Source organism: Oncorhynchus nerka, linkage group LG7, assembly GCF_034236695.1.
Source record: "Oncorhynchus nerka isolate Pitt River linkage group LG7, Oner_Uvic_2.0, whole genome shotgun sequence".
NCBI lineage: Eukaryota > Metazoa > Chordata > Actinopteri > Salmoniformes > Salmonidae > Oncorhynchus > Oncorhynchus nerka.
This window is the reverse complement of record NC_088402.1, coordinates 22375317-22391854: the sequence shown is the minus strand read 5'-3', so window position 1 is coordinate 22391854 and position 16538 is coordinate 22375317. Positions and strand designations below refer to the sequence as shown.

Below are 16538 nucleotides of genomic sequence, written 5' to 3'. Positions count from 1 at the left end.
CATCGAGCCAAGTGCCATGAAGCCGGCTCTACGCATCTGGTCTCCAGTGCGTCTCCTTGGGCCGGCTTACATGGCACCAGCCTTGAGCACGGTGTCTCCGGTTCGCCTGCATAGCCCAGTGCGGGCTATTCCACCTCGCCGCACTGGCAGGGCGACCGGGAGCATTCAACCAGGTAAGGTTGGGCAGGCTCGGTGCTCAAGAGCTCCAGTGCGCCTGCACGGTCCGGTCTATCCGGTACCACCTCCACGCACCAGCCCTCCGGTGGCAGCCCCCCGCACCAGGCTGTCTCTCCGTCTCATCCCTACAGGTGCTCCCGCCTGTCCAGTGCTGCCGGAGTCTCCCACCTGTCCAGTGCTGCTGAAGCCTTCCTCCTCTCCAGCGCTGCCGGAGTCTCCCACCTGTCCAGTGCTGCCGAAGCCTTCCTCCTCTCCAGCGCTGCCGGAGTCTCCCGCCTCTCCGGCGCTGCTAGAGCCTTCCTCCTCTCCAGCACAGCCGGAGTCTCCCGCCTGTTTGGCGCTGCCAGAGCTCCCGCCCCTCAGTCCAGAGACGCTAGAGCCCCTCATTCCAGAGGCGACAGAGCTACTCAGTCCAGCGCTGCCAGAGCCTTCCTCTCCAGCGTTGCCGGAGCTTCCCGTCTGCCCAGGGCCATCTGAGCTACCCGTCTGCCCACCGCCATCTGAGCTACCTGTCTGCCCAGCGCTGCCTGAGCCACCCTGTCTGCCCAGTGCCGCCAGTGCCACCAGTCTGCCCAGCGTCGCCAGTGCCGCCAGTCTGCAAGGAGCCGCCAGTGCCACCAGTCTGCAAGGGGCCGCCAGTCAGCCAGGAGCTGCCAGTGCCGCCAGTCAGCCAGGAGCCGCCAGTGCCGCCAGTCAGCCAGGATCTGCCAGTGCCGCCAGTCAGCCAGGGGCCGCCAGTGCCGCCAGTCAGCCAGGGGCCGCCAGAGCCCCTCAGCCCAGAGGCGCCAGAGCCCCTCAGCCCAGAGGCGCCAGAGCCCCTCCGCCCCTCTGTCCCGAGCTGCCGCCCCTCTGTCCCGAGCTGCCGCCCCTCTGTCCCGAGCTGCCGCCCCTCCGTCCCGAGCTGCCGCCCCTCCGTCCCGAGCTGCCGCCCCTCTGTCCAGTGGGGTCATTTAGAAGGGTCGCCGTGGTTAGGAGGCCATGGAGGCGGACAATAAGGCGGACTAAAACGATGGTGAAGTGGGGTCCGCGTCCCGCGCCAGACCCGCCACCGCGGACAGACGCCCACCCAGACCCTCCCCTATAGGTTACGGTTTTGCGGCCGGAGTCCGCACCTTTGGGGGGGGTACTGTCACGTTCTGACCTTTATTTCCTTTGTTTTGTCATTATTTAGTATGGTCAGGGCGTGAGTTGGGGTGGGCAGTCTATGTTTGTTTTTCTATGATTTGGGTATTTCTATGTTTCGGCCTAGTATGGTTCTCAATCAGAGGCAGGTGTCATTAGTTGTCCCTGATTGAGAATCATACTTAGGTAGCCTGGGTTTCACTGTGTGTTTGTGGGTGATTGTTCCTGTCTCTGTGTTTGTTTTCACCAGATAGGCTGTTTAGGTTTTCTCACGTTTATTGTTTTGTTAGTTTGTTCATGTGAAGTGAATCAAAATAACCACGCTGCGCTTTGGTCCGCCTCTCCTTCAAGTCAAGAAAACCGTTACACTTCTGAAGATGCTGGAGGAAACGGGTACAAAAGTATCTATATCCACAGTAAAAAGGAGTCCTATATCGACATAACCTGAAAGACCGCTCAGCAAGGAAGAAGCCACTGCTCCAAAACCGCCATAAAAAGTTTGCAATTGCACATGGGGACAAAGATTTTGGAGAAGTGTCCTCTGGTCTGATGAAAAAAAAAGAACTGTTTGGCCATAATGACCATTATGTTTGGAGGAAAAAGGGGGAGGCCTGCAAGCCAAAGAACCATCCCAACCGTGAAGCACCAGGTGGCAGCATCATGTTGTGTGGGTGCTTTGCTGCAGGAGGGACTGGTGCACTTCACAAAATAGATTGCATCATGAGGCAGGAAAATTACGTGGATATATTGAAGAAACATCTCAAGACATCAGTCAGGAAGTTAAAGCTTGGTCGCAAATGGGTCTTCCAAATGGGCAATGAACCAAAGCATACTTCCAAAGTTGTGACAAAATGCCTAAAGGACAACAAAGTCAAGGTGTGGCCATCACAAAGCCCAGACCTCAATCCTATAGAAAATGTGTGGGCAGAACTGAAAAAGAGTGTGCAAGCAAGGAGGCCTACAAACCTGGCTCAGTTACACCAGCTCTGTCAAGAGGAATGGGCCAAAATTCACACAACTTATTGTGGGAAGCTTGTGGAGTTCTTCCTGAAATGTTTGACCCAAGTTAACCAGTTTAAAGGCAATGCTACCAAATTCTAATTGAGTGTATGTAAACTTCTGACCCACTTTGATTGTGATAAAAGTAAAAGCCTAAATAAATAATTATTTCTACTATTTTTCTGACTATTTCACATTCTTAAAATAAAGTGGAGATCCTAACTGACCTAAAACAGGGAATTTTTACGAGGATTAAATGTCAGGAATTGTGAAAAACTGAGTTTAAATGTATTTGGCTAAGGTGTATGTAAACTTCCGACTTCAACATTCCAACAGGACAATGACCCCAAGCATACAGCCAAAGCAACACTAGAATGGCTTTAGAAAAATAATGTGAAAGTCCTTGAGTGGTCCAGCCAAAGCCCAGACTTGAATTCCATTTGGAAATCTGTGGAAAGACTTGAAGATTGCTGTTCGCCTTTCCCCATCTAATTTAATAGAGCTTGAGAAAATCTGGAAGGAGAATGGGTAAAAATCTCAAAATCGACATGTGCAAAGCTGATGAAGACATACCCAAGATGACTCAAAGCTGTAATCGCCGCCAAAGTTGCTTCTGCAAAGTATTGACTCAGGGTTGTGAATACATAGATATTTCTGTGTTTAATTTTCAATAAATGTGCTAAAATGTTTAAACATGTTTTCACTTTGTCATTATGGTGTATTGTGTGTAGATGGGTGAGAATCTATTTAATCCATTTTTAATTCAGGCTGTAACACAACAAAATGTTGAATAAGTCAAGGGGTATGAATACTTTCTGTATGCACTTTACTACTACTACTTGTCTGCTAACTAATAACTACAAATACTACTTTATCAATCCAAACAAGGGAAACGGATTAATTCGTTGACTATTGTTGAGGCCAGAATAATATTCTGAGTTCTCATATTTCGCAACACTTCTGAACAATTGATTACATTCCATAGAATAGTGGAATGTGCCCATGTATTACTTGTATTACAGATATTACATAGCTTTGACTAGATTTGACACAGCCAAAGTGCTGAGGGAGCAGAATAAGTTGTTCTCTCTGTCTCCTCTCTCTCCACCCACCCTCTGTGGGGTTATATATATATCCAACCCGGTTTTTACTTCCGGGTTGGAGCGAGCGGTCGCATCCGCACTCGGTCCGCAGGTAGTATTACATTTCATTACATTTCATTATAGTACAACGGTTTGATTTGTCTAATCTTAGCAATTTCTTCTTAGCTAGCTACATAGCCGTCTTTGTATCATAGATAATTGCGTAATTATCATATTTCGTCGTCCTAACGCAGTCTACACTGCTATATGCCCTGCAGCTAGCCAGCTAGCTAACGTCCACCGTCTACCGATTAGCAGCACAACTATTACACTCAACTGAACGACTTGATTAGTGTAGTGTTAGCTAGCTACATAGTTGTCTTTGCTGTCTTCGTATCCAAGATAATTGTGTAGTTTAGAGTGTGTAGTTTTAGAGTGATTATCTTCATTTACCGAGGTTAGCTAGCCAGCTATTTGTCGTCCTTAACGTAGGAGACACTGCTAGCTAGCCAACAGCTAGCCAACGTCTACCGAACAGTACTTCCGCACTCAACAACCCGGTCGCATTTCGCTTCGCTCCACAGGTAGTATCACATTTTTCATTTCATTTCATTACAGTACAACGGCTTGATTTGTTTGATCGTAGCTAGCTACATAGCTAGCTACATAGCCGTCTTTGTATCAAAGATAATTGTGTAGTCTAGAGCGATTTCCTAGGTTAGCTAGCCAGCTATTGTCGTTCTTTTAACGCAACGTAACGTAATCAACACTGCTAGCTAGCCAGCTAGCCCGGAATAGCAGCACAGTAGAAACTATTACACTCAACGGAACGACTTGATTAGTGTAGTGTCAACAACGCAGCCACTGCCAGCTAGACTACATAGTCAACAACGCAGCCTCTGCCAGCTAGCCTACTTCAGCAGTACTGTATCATTTTAATCATTTTAGTCAATAAGATTCTTGCTACGTAAGCTTAACTTTCTGAACACTCGAGACGTGTAGTCCACTTGTCATTCCAATCTCCTTTGCATTAGCGTAGCCTCTTGTGTAGCCTGTCAACTATGTGTCTGTCTATCCCTGTTCTCTCCTCTCTGCACAGACCATACAAACGCTCCACACCGCGTGGCCGCGGCCACCCTAATCTGGTGGTCCCAGCGCGCACGACCCACGTGGAGTTCCAGGTCTCCGGTAGCCTCTGGAACTGCCGATCTGCGGCCAACAAGGCAGAGTTCATCTCAGCTTATGCCTCCCTCCAGTCCCTCAACTTCTTGGCACTGACGGAAACATGGATCACCACAGACAACACTGCTACTCCTACTGCTCTCTCTTCGTCTGCCCACGTGTTCTCGCACACCCCGAGAGCTTCTGGTCAGCGGGGTGGTGGCACCGGGATCCTCATCTCTCCCAAGTGGTCATTCTCTCTTTCTCCCCTTACCCATCTGTCTATCGCCTCCTTTGAATTCCATGCTGTCACAGTTACCAGCCCTTTCAAGCTTAACATCCTTATCATTTATCGCCCTCCAGGTTCCCCTTCGGAGAGTTCATCAATGAGCTTGATGCCTTGATAAGCTCCTTTCCTGAGGACGGTTCACCTCTCACAGTTCTGGGCGACTTTAACCTCCCCACGTCTACCTTTGACTCATTCCTCTCTGCCTCCTTCTTTCCACTCCTCTCCTCTTTTGACCTCACCCTCTCACCTTCCCCCCCTACTCACAAGGCAGGAAATACGCTCGACCTCATCTTTACTAGATGCTGTTCTTCCACTAACCTCATTGCAACTCCCCTCCAAGTCTCCGACCACTACCTTGTATCCTTTTCCCTCTCGCTCTCATCCAACACTTCCCACACTGCCCCTACTCGGATGGTATCGCGCCGTCCCAACCTTCGCTCTCTCTCCCCCGCTACTCTCTCCTCTTCCATCCTATCATCTCTTCCCTCTGCTCAAACCTTCTCCAACCTATCTCCTGATTCTGCCTCCTCAACCCTCCTCTCCTCCCTCTCTGCATCCTTTGACTCTCTATGTCCCCTATCCTCCAGGCCGGCTCGGTCCTCCCCTCCCGCTCCGTGGCTCGACGACTCATTGCGAGCTCACAGAACAGGGCTCCGGGCAGCCGAGCGGAAATGGAGGAAAACTCGCCTCCCTGCGGACCTGGCATCCTTTCACTCCCTCCTCTCTACATTTTCCTCTTCTCTCTCTGCTGCTAAAGCCACTTTCTACCACTCTAAATTCCAAGCATCTGCCTCTAACCCTAGGAAGCTCTTTGCCACCTTCTCCTCCCTCCTGAATCCTCCTCCCCCTCCCCCTCCTCCCTCTCTGCAGATGACTTCGTCAACCATTTTGAAAAGAAGGTCGACGACATCCGATCCTCGTTTGCTAAGTCAAACGCCACCGCCGGTTCTGCTCACACTGCCCTACCCTGTGCTCTGACCTCTTTCTCCCCTCTCTCTCCAGATGAAATCTCGCGTCTTGTGACGGCCGGCCGCCCAACAACCTGCCCGCTTGACCCTATCCCCTCCTCTCTTCTCCAGACCATTTCCGGAGACCGTCTCCCTTACCTCACCTCGCTCATCAACTCATCCCTGACCGCTGGCTACGTCCCTTCCGTCTTCAAGAGAGCGAGAGTTGCACCCCTTCTGAAAAAACCTACACTCGATCCCTCCGATGTCAACAACTACAGACCAGTATCCCTTCTTTCTTTTCTCTTCAAAACTCTTGAACGTGCCGTCCTTGGCCAGCTCTCCTGCTATCTCTCTCAGAATGACCTTCTTGATCCATATCAGTCAGGTTTCAAGACTAGTCATTCAACTGAGACTGCTCTTCTCTGTATCACGGAGGCGCTCCGCACTGCTAAAGCTAACTCTCTCTCCTCTGCTCTCATCCTTCTAGACCTATCGGCTGCCTTCGATACTGTGAACCATCAGATCCTCCTCTCCACCCTCTCCGAGTTGGGCATCTCCGGCGCGGCCCACGCTTGGATTGCGTCCTACCTGACAGGTCGCTCCTACCAGGTGGCGTGGCGAGAATCCGTCTCCACACCACGTGCTCTCACCACTGGTGTCCCCCAGGGCTCTGTTCTAGGCCCTCTCCTATTCTCGCTATACACCAAGTCACTTGGCTCTGTCATAACCTCACATGGTCTCTCCTATCATTGCTATGCAGACGACACACAATTAATCTTCTCCTTTCCCCCTTCTGATGACCAGGTGGCGAATCGCATCTCTGCATGTCTGGCAGACATATCAGTGTGGATGACGGATCACCACCTCAAGCTGAACCTCGGCAAGACGGAGCTGCTCCTCCTCCCGGGAAGGACTGCCCGTTCCATGATCTCGCCATCACGGTTGACAACTCCATTGTGTCCTCCTCCCAGAGCGCTAAGAACCTTGGCGTGATCCTGGACAACACCCTGTCGTTCTCAACTAACATCAAGGCGGTGGCCCGTTCCTGTAGGTTCATGCTCTACAACATCCGCAGAGTACGACCCTGCCTCACACAGGAAGCGGCGCAGGTCCTAATCCAGGCACTTGTCATCTCCCGTCTGGATTACTGCAACTCGCTGTTGGCTGGGCTCCCTGCCTGTGCCATTAAACCCCTACAACTCATCCAGAACGCCGCAGCCCGTCTGGTGTTCAACCTTCCCAAGTTCTCTCACGTCACCCCGCTCCTCCGCTCTCTCCACTGGCTTCCAGTTGAAGCTCGCATCCGCTACAAGACCATGGTGCTTGCCTACGGAGCTGTGAGGGGAACGGCACCTCAGTACCTCCAGGCTCTGATCAGGCCCTACACCCAAACAAGGGCACTGCGTTCATCCACCTCTGGCCTGCTCGCCTCCCTACCACTGAGGAAGTACAGTTCCCGCTCAGCCCAGTCAAAACTGTTCGCTGCTCTGGCCCCCCAATGGTGGAACAAACTCCCTCACGACGCCAAGACAGCGGAGTCAATCACCACCTTCCGGTGACACCTGAAACCCCACCTCTTTAAGGAATACCTAGGATAGGATAAAGTAATCCCTCTCACCCCCCCCCTTAAAAGATTTAGATGCAGTACTGTTCCACTGGATGTCATAAGGTGAATGCACCAATTTGTAAGTCGCTCTGGATAAGAGCGTCTGCTAAATGACTTAAATGTTAATAACAACCGGATGCATCAGGTGAAAGGACCCGACTTCTGTTTTTGACATTAATAAGGCGACATTGACTCCATCTTAACTCCTCCACATTTACTGGATTGGTTGAACAGTGCATAAGAGAACCTCCCTCAACCATTTTCCCCCTCACGTCAGGACCAGAAAGAACGAAACGCCTGCTAAATTAGGTTATACTGTCTACTGTCTGGGAGGGGTCTGAGTAGGGAGTGGAAAACTGAAAACTACTGTTATTAACTGAGAGGTTTGGAACAAACACAGACACATGCATACACACACACAATAACATATGCACTATACACAAACGTACACATGGATTTAGTACTGTAGATATGTGGTAGTGGTGGAGTTGAGGCCTGAGGGTACAAGGTGGGTTGTGATATCTGTTAATGTATTGTAATGTTTTTTTTGTATAAATTGTATAACTGCCTTCATTTTGCCAGACCCCAGGAAGAGTAGCCTTGGCAGCAGCTAATGGGGATCCATAATAAATACAAATACAAACCCCTCTTTTTTTATTGGTCTATTAATTAATTTACAGGTGTCACCAGTCAGGCCAAAACTTCAGCCCACCAAAACAGGCTGGAATTTGAGGCTGTCTTTTCAAACAGCTCTTACACTAAGGGCATTTTTTACAGTATTATTCCAACCTGGAAATATACAGGTAACTACCTAATAAAGTAAACACCAACATAGTGTCTTAACAGGCCACCAGAAGCCAGAACAGCTTCAGTGCACCTTGGCATAGATTCTACAAGTGTCTGGAACTCTATTCTTCCACAATTCGCTGTTTTGTTGATGGTGGACAACACTGTCTCAGGCGCCGCTCCAGAGTCTTTCATAAGTGTTCATTTGGGTTGATATCTGTTGACTGCAACTGTCATGCTATATGGTTTTTATGCTCATCAAACGATTCAGTGACCACTCGTGACCTGTGGATGGTGGGGGGCATTGTCATCCTATGGGGGCATAGCCATGGTAGCCAAAATAATGGCCTGCCCAGCATTTTTATACACGACCCTAAGCATGATAGGATGTTAATTGCACAATTATCTCATGAAACCCACCTGTGTGGAAGCACCTGCTTTCAATATACTTTATATCCCTCATATACTCAAGTGTTTCCATTATTTTGCCACTTAACTGTATATAAAACACAGAAAAATCACATTTTGAACTTCACTGGGCCTTTAATCCTACCGCAAATGCCACTGGTTACACAACCCACAAGAAACAGTGTTTCTAATGTAGGCTGTCTTGTGTTATTTTGATTAATTTTTAGTATTGTTTTTCCATGGATATTAGTGTCAGGAACTGGATTAATGCATACGTGAGGACTTCGTTTGCATAAAATTATCTTTATTTTATGTCGTAATGTTATCACTCAATTATAATCCTCTTTTCCCCCACAATTCTCTCTGCCTGAAATGTACTTGTTTACCACTTAAGTCATCTTAATTTGGTTATTGCTAATTGGCGAATGACTTCATTGGAAAATTGTCAAAATTGGGGCACTTATTCATAAAGCCTCTCAGAGTAGGATCTAGGATCAGTTTAGCCTTTCCATTATACTGAATAATATTATATAGACAGAGGGGACCTGATCCTAGATCAGCACTCTTGAATATGGACCCTGATAGACTTATCCCACTCACCTATCCTGTGAAAGAGGTCATTGGCTCTAGTTTATACATTGAACTACATACTTTCTCTCTACATAATTAAATATAGCATTATTTAAATATGGAGCATGTGGTTGTGATCTTGAAAGAAAATAATTTATTCTCTATTGGCTGTTACAGCTGGGGTTACTGATCATTTTCAAATTAATGGGATTTTCCAATATAGGCTTATAGTCATATAGAGGGTAGACGGGTTAGTGTGCATCCCAAATGACACCCTATTCTCTACAAAGTAGTGTGCTATATGGCAATTAGGATGCCATTTGGAAGTAACCTACTTGTAAGATCTATGGAGCGATTAGATTCCCAGGTCAAAGGCTCTCTCACCCGAATCCAATTTAAACAACTCCTAGTCAAGTCTTAATATGTTCTCCAGCTATGCCCTTTTTGGTGCCCATTTCTTTAATGTAATGAAAGCGCTGTGAATGCTTTCATTATCGCATTAGACAATAAATTAATTTCCAAAAATAACTAAATGGATTCCCTTCTAATAATGAGTCTTACAGCTTTGCATAATTACTTCTTCTGGCTTGACTGTCTGATTTGTTTGGGTGTTTGTTAATCAGAGATGGTTGGATGGAGACATCTGGGATTATCTAGTGGTCATTACTAATTTGTAGAGGCAGGCGTTTTCCCTGACCAGCCTAGAACTAGGGTCCTTGCTAGCTGGGATCCCTGACCAGCCTAGAACTAGGGTCCTTGCTAGCTGGGATCCCTGACCAGCCTAGAACTAGGGTCCTTGCTAGCTGGGATCCCTGACCAGCCTAGAACTAAGGGTCCTTGCTATCTGGGCTCCTTGACCAGCCTAGAATTGGGGTCATTGCTAGCTGGGATCCCTGACCAGCCTAGAACTAGGGTCCTTGCTAGCCGGGATCCCTGACCAGCCTAGAACTAGGGTCCTTGCTAGCTGGGATCCCTGACCAGCCTAGAACTAAGGGTCCTTGCTATCTGGGCTCCTTGACCAGCCTAGAATTAGGGTCATTGCTATCTGGGACCCCTGACCAGCCCAGAACTAGGGTCCTTGCTATCTAGGATTTTTGACCAGCCCAGAACTAGGGTCCTTGCTATCTGAGGTCCTTGACCATCTTAGAACTAGGGTTCTTCCTACCTGGGATCCCTGACCAGCCTAGAAGTAGGGTCGTTGCTATCTAGGATTTTTGACCAGCCTAGAACTAAGGTCCTTGCTATCCGGGTCCTTGCGACGTCCCTACCCCATTGAAGTTGACATTTTAAAAGGGTTAAGGTAAGGGTTAAGGTTAGGATTAGGTTAAGGGTTAAGGTAAGGGTTATGGTAAGGGTTAAGGTTAGGGTTGTGGTAAGGGTTAAGATTAGGGTAAGGGTTAAGGTAAGGGTTATGGTAAGAGTTAAGGTAAGGGTTAAGGTTAGGGTAGCGACGTCCAAAGGATGCGGGATAGCACTAACCTTATAACTAGGGCCCAGAGTTTTCCCTGGTTGCAACGTCACATGGTCAGTAAAATGTCCTGGCCACACTGCTCTGACTCCCAACAGATTCATTATACACTGTGTGCTTTGGAGGTGACCCAAGAGATGCGACCCAAATAAACTACTTATACAGTCTAAAATAAAGGGCAGAATAATGTGTGCATCCCAAATGGCACCATATTCTCTATATAGTGCACTACTTTTGTCCAGAGCCCTACATGTCCGGTTTTAAAAGTAGTGCACTATGTAGGGAATACAGTGCCATTTGGGAGGCAACCAGTGTTGATTTCTATTGGATCTGCGGTGATGCTGCGCTGATGCAAAATTTCTGACCTAAAAAGGGATCGCTCATCACCCAGCTGATGCCAGTGTGTGAGTTTAGGTGGACTGTCTGGAGCCATGAGTTTACTTTAGATAATGTCAGACGACTGCCCCATTTCTCTCGTCTGTCTGTCTGTCTGTATGCCTGTCTCTGTCTCTCTCTATTCTACATCTCTGGAGGCAAAAAGGTGCGATTCCTATTATATTATATTCTATAGACTACTGATTGAGCTGCACTGTGGTGGGTCTATCTCAAATGAGATTTAATCACAGTGAGTTCCCGGTCAGCCACACTGTTCGAGAGAGACTGTGCAAAGTGTAATTAGACTGACTAAAGACCCTGATTGTCAGTGTCTGACTGGGAATCAGACCTGACTGATTGGCTGACTACTCTGTTAACCTGGGAACTAGACCTGACTCTGTGTGGCTGACTACTCTTTTACCCTGGGAACTAGACCTGACTATGTGTGGCTGACTACTCTGTTACCCTGAGAACTAGACCTGACTCTGAGTGGCTGACTACTCTGTTACCCTGAGAACTAGACCTAACTCTGTGTGGCTGACTACTCTGTTACCCTGAGAACTAGACCTGACTCTGAGTGGCTGACTACTCTGTTACCCTGAGAACTAGACCTGACTCTGAGTGGCTGACTACTCTGTTACCCCCGGAACTAGACCTGGCTCTGAGTGTCAGACTACTCTGTTACCCTGGGAACCAGACCTGACTCTGAGTGGCTGACTACTCTGTTACCCTGAGAACTAGACCTGATTCTGTGTGGCTGACTACTCTGTTACCCTGAGAACTAGACCTGACTCTGAGTGGCTGACTACTCTGTTACCCCCGGAACTAGACCTGGCTCTGAGTGTCAGACTACTCTGTTACCCTGGGAACCAGACCTAACTGAGTGGCTGACTACTCTGTTCCCCTGGGAACCAGACCTGACTGAGTGGCTGACTACTCTGTTACCCTTGTTGTTTTACACTACTGAACTGAGCGGAGATGTACTGGCCTGGTTCAATGTGAAAGGAAAATATCTGGGTCAGCACAGTAGGGTTGTCATGACACTGGCATGGCGTTACTAGGGAGTAAGGAAGGAAAGGAAACTAAATGTGAAGCGGACTGAAAAACAGTCCTAATGTTGGAAAAAAACAGCCTTAAATTGTCACCCAGAGTTACATTTGTTTATTTTGCAAGCCATATAGCACACAATATTTTACAAAAGTAGGTTTAAAGGACCCTAGATTGAATTTTGATTAGTGTTTTTTTTCTTTCCCCAAAGAAAATGTGACAACACTACAGCACAGTCTGGTTGGGTCAGCAGGATAGTGGGAAGAAGGGATCCGGTTCAGTAGCTGTGCGACAAGGTTATGTCTGTGTGCGGTCCCAGGTGGAGTGGAGTCCAGGGGTGGTGATATCGGGTCACTTCATCCTCAGTGTGGGGTCAGACCAGACCACCAGGTTATTAACACCCTGGAAGAGGAAAGACCAAACACAGTGCAAATAGTCCTGGTAGCCATTTGATTATTGGCAAGCTTTTTGGTCGTAATTTAAGGTTCGGGTTAGGCATTAGGGTTTGCAGTGTGGATAATGTTTAGGTTAAGGTTAGATTTAAATCAGATTTTATGACTGTGGTTATGCCAGCTAGTGACCAATCTGCAGAGTTGCCTCCAGAACAAGATGCATGATGAAAAACGTTAACCTGCCCATGTTGATGCTCCTACCGTGCCCTACTAATAAAACCATACTGCAATTCTATTTGACCACAGGAACATTTTTTATTTTGTTTATTACTGCATGAACACTTGTAAGTTGAGGCCTTTAACCAAACTACTGGCTACGTACCATGGTCCTAAAACTCAAAGTACTTTCATTTTTCAAAGTGTTTATTCCTCTTGGTAATGGCCAGATATCATCCTCCTGTTTTGCAAGTTTTCAATAAGGCAGTGTTATATTGTGGGCTGCGTCATTTTGCATTTACAGTAAAATATGAACCGTTTGTGAAGATTAAGTAGTTTTACTACATTTTCTCATGGAGGACTTGTTAAGATTCCAAGGAGTCAACAATTTGTTGTTTAAGTTTCTACTGTAATGTCTGTCTGGCAGGAAAACCTTGTTAAGAAGGGAAAATGTGTTTTTCTGTCTCGTATTCAGGCACGTAACCACATTAAAATGGCTTATTTCTCTCTGAGGTGGTTTTTGAAGGGAAAAGTGCATTTTAGATCAGTACTACTTTGAATAATACCTATTGTTGGGGGAAAAATTCCCAGGACTACATAAAACTGAAAAAAAATCTATATTTATCTGAAGATGGATACTTCTGTCGAAGTTATGTGCGTGTATTTGTTACCGCCACATTTCCTAACTGTGGGTTCAATTGGCCCTGGTATTACACTATAGGGAATAGGGATGCCATTAGAGATGCAGCCACAGGGAGACCTCTTCTAACATTTCCTTTACTACCTCTAACCCCCCTGTCCTCCCCCAGCCCACCTGGCACCAGATCTCTCACTATAATACTATACCTCAGTATCTCTTTACTACCTCTAACCCCCCTGTCGTCCCCCAGCCCACCTGGCACCAGATCTCTCACTATAATACTATACCTCAGTATCTCTTTACTACCTCTAACCCCCCTGTCCTCCCCCAGCCCACCTGGCACCAGATCTCTCACTATAATACTATACCTCAGTATCTCTTTACTACCTCTAACCCCCTGTCCTCCCCAGCCCACCTGGCACCAGATCTCTCACTATAATACTATACCTCAGTATCTCTTTACTACCTCTAACCCCCTGTCGTCCCCCAGCCCACCTGGCACCAGATCTCTCACTATAATACTATACCTCAGTATCTCTTTACTACCTCTAACCCCCTGTCCTCCCCCAGCCCACCTGGCACCAGATCTCTCACTATAATACTATACCTCAGTATCTCTTTACTACCTCTAACCCCCTGTCGTCCCCCAGCCCACCTGGCACCAGATCTCTCACTATAATACTATACCTCAGTATCTCTTTACTACCTCTAAACCCCTGTCGTCCCCCAGCCCACCTGGCACCAGATCTCTCACTATAATACTATACCTCAGTATCTCTTTACTACCTCTAATCCCCCTGTCGTCCCCCAGCCCACCTGGCACCAGATCTCTCACCCCCAGATCCACAGCCATGACATGCAGTTTCTGGCGTGGCGTTTCCAGTACGTCTCCGGGCCGACGAGAAGGTCCTGCGGGTGTTCCGTACCCCCCCGTAACTTTATGGAGAATTTCGGCAACATCTCTGGCACTTCTTACGACCAATGAGATCAGCTCTGAAAACGATCTGTGAAAAGATCTGATGTGATTGGTCAAAAGACCAATTAATGGAAAAAATATGACAATGGGCTGACTGTGTAAGTGCAGCCTATGTATATCCTTAACTTGGTCTTTCTGCATGTAACAGTCAATGTCTCGATACATCTGAATGATTCTGATAGTTTCTCCTTTTTTATTGACTAGTGATCTTGCTCCCAAGACCAATAAAGTGGAGGGAACCGGGTTCAACAGGGTTTCTGACCAATGCCAAGAGTCCTATGTCCACCCTCTCACTGTTAATAGTATTGCATACTGAAAAAGTATTATGTCTAAGGCTTTACTCCCACAAAACATCAGACTTACATAAACCATTTTTTTTGTTTATTCAGAAGGGATATGTTTCCCTTCCCTATACACTCCCCCAGTGCAGCCCTGCAGTCCCTCTTTCTCTCGCTCTCTCTGCTTCTCCCCCTCCCTGTCTCTGTTTATTCCTGTAAGGGACAATGATATCCAGCCTTCATGACAACTAGTTAGTAGACGCCGCTGCTCTGCTCTGCTCCCCATGCCTGCGTGTTAGAATAGGGTGATGAATCCGAGAAGCTGGAGACAAATGTTATTACTGGAGATATGAGGAAGGGAAGGATGTTGTGATGAGGGAGGGGGAGAAAAAGAGAGAGGCAGAGAGAGAGTAGTAGAGGGGAGGGAAGGATGGTGAGAGAGGGATGAAGGGAGAGCGAGGCGGGGAAGCTTAGGGTATCTTTGCTCTAGGCAATCGGTGTCAGGCGTTGTCATTCACTGTGATTGTAAAAAGCTCCTTATTTCAAGTCTGAGATCATAGTTAGAATAAAGGCTTACAGTTTCTTCGTAAAGTATTCATACCACTTGACTTATTCCACATTTGGTGGTGTTACAGCCTGAATTCAAAATGTATTAAACATATTTCTTTTTCTCACCCATCTACACACAATACCCCATAATGTCAAAGTGAAAACATGTTTTTAGAAATGTTTGCAAATTGATTGAAAATTAAATACAGAAATATCTCATTTACATACAGTACCATTCAAGGTGTTTTTTTTTGTTTTTTACTATTTTCTACATTGTAGAATACGAGTGAAGACATCAAACTATGAAATAACACATATGGAATCATGTAGTAACCAAAAGAGTGTTAAACAAATCAAAATAGATTTGAGATTCCTCAAAGTAGCCACACTTTGCCTTGATGACAGCTTTGCACACTCTTGGCATTCTCTCAACCAGCTTCATGAGGTAGTCACCTGGAATGCATTTCAATTAACAGGTGTGCCTTGTTAAAAGTTAATTTGTGGAATTTCTTTGCTTCTTAATGTGTTTCAGCCAATCAGTTGTGTTGTGACGAGGTAGGGGTGGTATACAGTCATGGCCAAAAGTTTTGAGAATGACACAAATATTAATTTTCACAAAGTCTGCTGCCTTAGTTTGTATGATGGCAATTTGCCTATACTCCAAAATGTTATGAAGAGGGATGTCAATGGTGTATTATAGTTCTTAAAACGAGAGCACTACATAAATCAAACGCACTCAAAAAAACGGAAAATGAAAGTAAAGCTCGCTGCAGGCCCCGGACTGGGGATCCTCGCCGCAGGCCCCGGACTGGGGACCCTCTCCGCAGGCCCCGGACTGGGGACCCTCGTCGCAGGCCCCGGACTGGGGACCCTCGTCGCAGGCCCCGGACTGGGGACCCTCTCCGCAGGCCCCGGACTGGGGACCCTCTCCGCAGGCCCCGGACTGGGGACCCTCGTCACAGGCCCCGGACTGGGGACCCTCGTCGCAGGTCCCGGACTGGGGACCCTCGTCGCAGGCCCCGGACTGGGGACCCTCGTCGCAGGCCCCGGACTGGGGACCCTCGTCGCAGGCCCCGGACTGGGGACCCTCGTCGCAGGCCCCGGACTAGGGATGCTTGTTGCAAGCCCTGGACTGCGGACGCTCGTTGCAGGCTCTGGACTGGGGACCGTCGCTGGAGGCTCATGACTGGAGACCATCGCTGGAGGCTCCGGACCGCAGATCGACACTGGAGGCTTCGTGACATGGATGCTCACTGCAGGCTCCGGGCCATGGATCATCACTGGAGGCTCCATGCCATGGATCATCACTGGAGGCTCCGTGCCATGGATCATCACTGGAGGCTCCGTGCCATGGATCATCACTGGAGGATTCGTGTCATGGATCATCACTGGAGGCTTCGAACGTGGAGCTGGAACAGATCTCACCGGACTGAGGAGACATACTAGA

General features: G+C 47.7%; 1 pseudogene; it reads left to right on the top strand.

The window, feature by feature from the left end:
- LOC135572616 (elongator complex protein 2-like) overlaps positions 1 to 14273 on the top strand; it is a 47583-nt pseudogene extending 33310 nt beyond the window's left edge.
- The last annotated feature ends 2265 nt before the right edge of the window (positions 14274 to 16538 follow it).